The sequence below is a fragment of the Phycodurus eques genome, chromosome 11 (assembly GCF_024500275.1).
Source record: "Phycodurus eques isolate BA_2022a chromosome 11, UOR_Pequ_1.1, whole genome shotgun sequence".
Taxonomy (NCBI): Eukaryota; Metazoa; Chordata; class Actinopteri; order Syngnathiformes; family Syngnathidae; genus Phycodurus; species Phycodurus eques.
In genome coordinates, this window is record NC_084535.1 from 943,987 (window position 1) to 949,986 (window position 6,000).

A 6,000-nucleotide genomic window follows, 5' to 3' on the forward strand; every position below is an offset into this window, starting at 1 on the left:
TAAAGACACCTGCAAAATGTACTGAAGTCCACTACCAAGTTAGTGCAAGTTACTTGGCACATGTGAGACAACTTCAATTCAATTTGCGAGTTTCGACTTTCGCGTGCGAGTGAGTCACATCGTTCCGTCGGAGACAATCTTTGGCCGCGCGCCTCCCGCCAGACACGTGACCTGCCTAATGCCATGATGTCATCGCCGGCCTGTCGACATCGCCGCCCGCATTCTCTCGCCCGCTGACAGCCAATCAAACTCCGGCTGACAGGACAGCGGGTCAGCTGCTTTTTATGGCGGGCGGTTGCCAAATCAAAACACTTCGTGGAAAAAGGGTGATTTCCTTTCAACTTTCCGCGTGTCACAGTAGACACTTGAAAAGTTGAACTCCTTTGGAACTTGCGTATGACACAAGTGTCATCAATCGGATTCCACTTCACCTTCTTTGGTGTCCCAACTGAAACGTGATGTATTCAAATGGATTTCATTGCAACTCCGACACTTCAAGCTGATTTCATTTCCACTTCCTTTGCGTCACAATTGGGGTTGTATTTTGTGTATTTTTTCCCGAAGAAGCTGTTTTTTTTTTCCTTTTTAATTGCACATCAAAATAAAGAGAAACGAAACTAAAAACGTTGCAGTCTGCAACGCTCACCACTTTTATTTCCATGAACACAGACCTCTACTGACCCGACGCCACGTTACTACGCATGCGCACAAACACGAGGCGCCGTTTCGACGCAAGTCAATAACGGCCCCGCCTTCGCGTTGGCCTCATTTGAGGCAGTTGCGAGGGTTTTGCGTTTGGACTGTTTACATTTATCAGTCGAAAAGCATCTTCTTTTCACCTGCACCTTCGTCCGCCATCGCTCGTCGCGCATGTCCCCTTTTTTTCTTTATTCGATTAGGACAATGCGCAGTAATCAACGCATCAGCAAAAAAGCATTCACGGTTGTAAATATCCCGAAAGGCGAAGCTCTCGATTTACCGGTCGATCTGCGTTCCCACCCTGACCTTTGGTCACGGGCTGCGGGTCGCGACCCAAAGAAGGAGATCCCGGATACGAGCGCCCGAAATGAGTTTCCTCCGCGGGGCGTCCGGGCTCTCCCTTAGAGAACGGGCGAGAAGCTCGTTCATCCGGGAGGAGCTCAGAGTCGAGCCGCCGCTCCTCCGCATCGAGAGGAGCCGGACGAGGTGATTCGGACGCCTCCCCGGTGAGGTGTTCCGGGCACGTCCCGCCGCGAAGAGACCCCTTCGGCCGGCCCGGGAACGAGACGGATGAAGTGGCCGGGGAGAGGGAAGTCCGGGCGTGCCTGCTAAAGCTACCGCCCCCGCGACCCGACCTCGGATAAGCGCTAGAAAATGGATGGATGGTTGTAAATACGCCGGCGTTGGCAGATGCGTTGTCCTAAGGTGGATATCCGAAAACACGTATGGCAAAAAGACAATACGGCGTGACAAATGGCCGCAACGTGTTGGGTTAATGAAATGTGACATACAACGAGGGCCGTGCCATCAAAATGACAACAATAGGTCCGCGATCGTCAAACAATTGGGACGACGGTGGCCTTTTGATGACGCAAACATCGGATGAGCGCCGCTCGCGTGTCCGGACCGCAGTGGCGTCGGATACGTCTCCGGTTTGCATCCACGTACGAAAGAGGCCCGGGTCACGTACGTAACAAACGGGAATCGTGCCGTTCACATTGACACGAGAAAGTCGGACGAAACAACGGGAATTGAGCTGCAGCGGGAGCGCAGCCTCAGACTCCCTTCCCGTCTGAAGGTGACTTACACCGAATCCTCGCTTCCCTTTTCGACTCGGCGGCGTCCGACCGACGTTCCCGCTCGCCGGGCAGCTGCGACCTTGAGACCGAAATAGAAGGTGAAAGTCTCTGACGCTTTGGCACGCGTGCGCGTGGGAAAAGTGGACGGAAAGCTAGCCGGCGAGGATTCCGCCAGAGTGAGAAGAACCTTCCGCGGGCAGGAAGCCGCATCATCGCGTTGAATATGTGCCGTACGTGCGTCGGGAGTTGAATAGGCATCGTACGCGCCACGTTCCGTGCGTTCGTAAGGGCCGTGTCATACGGGTGGTGTGTCGCATCGGGCGCGTCGCGTGTCGAGACTTGACAGCGTCGCACCCGATCGTGTGACATCGCCGTCATAGGCGTGTGTCGTACGCATCGTAACCATCTCTCGTCGCGTATCGTGTGTCACGTGTCTTCTATTGAATGTTGGCTGAGTGCAATGTGCATGGGACATCGTGTGTCACACGTTGTACGCGTCACGCCGTAGGTCACAGAAGTGCGCTATGCTTCATGGGTGTTATAGGATTCATACATGTGGCGCGTGTCATAGATGCGTCGTATGCGTTTCCGACGGATCTCACGTGCGTCGTCCTCGTTGTTCGTGTCACATACGACAGATTTGTCATTGGTCACACATGTCGTCGGTTTCACATAAATCGGAAGCGTCGTGCGTGTCACGTGTCATCGGATGTGGGTGCGGTTGTCATGGTGACCGTACGGCTGCGACTGACTTTCATGAAGTTCACCCATGCGAGTGACATGTCGTGAGTGTCGGCGACATGCTAACGAGCGAGCCGCTCCCCAAAGTGAAGTCGCGCGAGGTGCGAGCGGGTCAGCTGCCGCCGGTCGCGTGAGACGACGACTCCCGCCATATATGCGGCCGCCCGCTCAGCGACACCGCTGCAAAATAGGCGGCGGCAGAATTCCTCCATCCCCCGCGCCGCTAATATTAGCCGCGATAATCCCCGAGCCCGAGCCGGCCGAGCCCCGGCGCCGCCCGTGCCGTTCGCCGTCATCGTCGTCGCTTCGACACTTGATGACCTCATTCCGCTGGTCACGGTGGAGAGAGTCCATCTTGGAAAGCGGGACGCCTTGAGTGGCGTGTCCTGCAATCAGGGAAGAAGTCCCAATGTTTTGACGTGTGAACCGACCGGGAAGGCCCTCGATGGCGTTTTGATCTCCTCCGCGATGGCCGACCTCGGACAAAAGCGGCGCTTCGGCCCTGCCGCCATTTCTTTCTGAATGCGTTCTTGAAGAGAACTGCTGAAAACAAAGATCGGACCGAACAAACAGATCCCGATTGGGCGCCGCGCACTGTGAACGTCGCGCACGATTGTGGCGCTACAGGGTTCTTTTTTCTCTCTCTATTTTCCTGACTGGCGCAAGTCCAGTGCTGCGCTTGGCCTAGCTCCGCGAGGAGGCGGGTTAATTTCGTAGACGAGCGCAGTCGCCGTGTGTAAAAAAAAAAAGGTCCCGGTAGGCTTCAAATTTAGCCGCACTTTCTGACACCAAAATCCCAGTGCGCCGAGCGCATCTGAAAGGGTCTGCAAAGTGTGGCGCCGGCACGAACATTTTTGCAGACTTCCATTTGGTTTGGTTCCTATTGCGTGACACGTTCCTGACCCGTCTTGCCGCTTAGGTTTTGGTCTCCACCTGTTCTCGTCAGCCCTCTGCCTCGTCGCGTCCCTCCGGCCGCTCGCCTCTTTGTCTCGTCAATTTAGTCAAACGGGTTTGTTGAATCCGTGTCGGATGCTTGCTGTCGTCGTCACGCGCTCCGAAATTTGTCATGCGTCATGCCGTGCTGGGTTTTGGCTTTTCTGGGTGAACTTTGCTTCCTGATTCTCTGGGATTTTGTACATTTTTCCATGGTGCCTTTTCTTTTTTCAAAACAATACTTCTTTTGAGACTCTAGACTCTTTTGTAGATTCTCGCCTTGCCGCCCTCCGTTTTTGCCATCACCGCAAATCCTAACCAATCAAGACGCCCCAGTTTTGATGCTGAAGCGCAGCTGCATTGTCTTTGAAAATAGAGCCCATAGTGTTAAACCGTTCCCCCCCCCGCCCCCCCATTTTAGTTTTCCTGATTTTTGGGGTGTCGCTGAAACGGCCCCCAATGACGCACTCGGGCGTCTGGCGAGTGCGTCGCCCCTCCCCCGTCATCTGGCGCAATCGTGACACGCGGTTAGCCGGCGAGCTATGCCGACTCCCTGAAAACGCATCTTCCCTTCAGATGCTTTAGAGCGCCTCGCCGCCGCAGCGTTCCAGAGCTGAGAGAACGGCCCGCTTTGTCACGATTTTGAAGCCTCCTTGCGCTCCTACTTGCCGATTCTTTGTAATCCTTCAAATCGGGCAGGGTTGTTAACAACACGCTTCTCTGCGGTGGATCCAATTTACCAGACGTATTGATTTTCATTGGACAGGGACGATGGAGTTCTGCTCCCACGGCGGCGACTGAACCCCAATTTCTACGTAAATCGTAACGAAGCAAGGTTTTCCACTAATCTATGCTAGCGCAGTACTAAAGTCATAATTACAGTGAATATTTGTATGAAAACAACACGAATGCCTTAAAGATAAAACAGTCAAATGAACAACAATAAGTATAGTGTTATGTGGGCGTGGCCTTCTTGTGGCGCTTTCTACGCCGCCCAGCGCAATCCCAACTACCGTCGTTAACCTGCGAGCCTCGGATGTCAGTCCCGTTGCAAAGCGAGGTGGAACCTTTTACAACCTGTCTGCGTGCCACTTTCGGGGTCACTTCGCTGAACGAAAGAAGGCGCGGGTGCGTGTGCGTGTTTTGGGGCCACACTTTTTGGAGTGTGTGTGAGAATGAGGTCAGCGTTAAATGTTGCGTGCGTGTCGTCCGACGAGCCAAGCGACCGGCTCATCCTCCCGTTCCGTTCCGAGCCCCTGCGCCCCCAAAATAACCACGCGCATCATCACTTCCTGTTGGAGCGAAACACTCAAGACTCCCGCTGAGCGTTTTTAGTCCTCGAGAGATTTATGCTGTCAACACAACACACACACACACACACACATACACACAACTTGAGATAGATAGATAGATAGATAGATAGATGTTCAATTGCTAGTTTTCAACTTCACAATAGTGTCATAATTGAAACTTTGGGCTCAATTTTCATCCATCCGTTTCCTTCACCGCTTATCCTACGCGTAAAACTGGCACATCTTGATTTTCATGCGATCGCAAGACTCGCCAAACGCGCCAAGTTGGGCGTGTCAGCGCGGCGGAGGTGCGCCCCCGGAGATGAGCTCGGCGGACTGAAATTCCGCTGTCCGACAGTCTGTCTAAAGTTAGGCCTGCTACACGTGTCGGGAATTTTCAAATCTTAAAAGATTTTTGGATGCGCTACAGAGCCCACACATGAAGATAAAAAGATCCGGCATTTCACAATTTTGGTTGAATTGTGTGCCGTGCGCTCGGATCATCTCAGCACACAACGGCGTACGCGCGTAGGTTCTGTTCCGCCACCCATCTTGAAATCCGCCGTGATCTCACGTGATCTGAGAAAAACGAAGACGGGCAGACAACTTTTGGATATGTGGAGATCTTTGCAGAGCGCCGCTGACGGAAGTGGAGGCGGGAGTGTTGCCGAAAAATCGAAATGTTTGCTTTGGAAAAGACTCCTTGCCGTCTGGGGAATCCGCTTTTCGACAAAGAAATGACATCAGGGAAAAGACGTTTGTTTTCATTCACGGTCGTTTCCGTGTTCGCCCCTGTGATAGGCTACGTTCCCTTTAACGTCACAATTCACGACATCGTGACTCAGCTTTCCCCGCACACGTGAAGACTTTTGCTCATAAATCTCAAACGCGTTCAATATTTTAGATCGTCGGCCCCGACCTCTTTTGGAGCCTAAAATCGGGACCGATCCACTCTTAACACACCTCAGACCTAAGGATCATTTTATGGATAATCTTACGAGACATGAAGAGTGTCTGGCATCTGTTGGTCGGGAAAGGGCAAATGGGGACGCGAGAGCCCGATTGTCTTGGTGTGTGTCGCGGGCCTTACATTGACCGTGACCGTGTCTAAGGCCAGGTACACAGGTACATGAGCATTTTTCAAATCTCGAAAAGATTTGTTTAGCTGATACAGACCCCACAAACCAAGATAAATAATCAAGCATGTAATTGTATTGGGTTTGGGGTCAACACACAACGATCTCGTTCCACCGGAC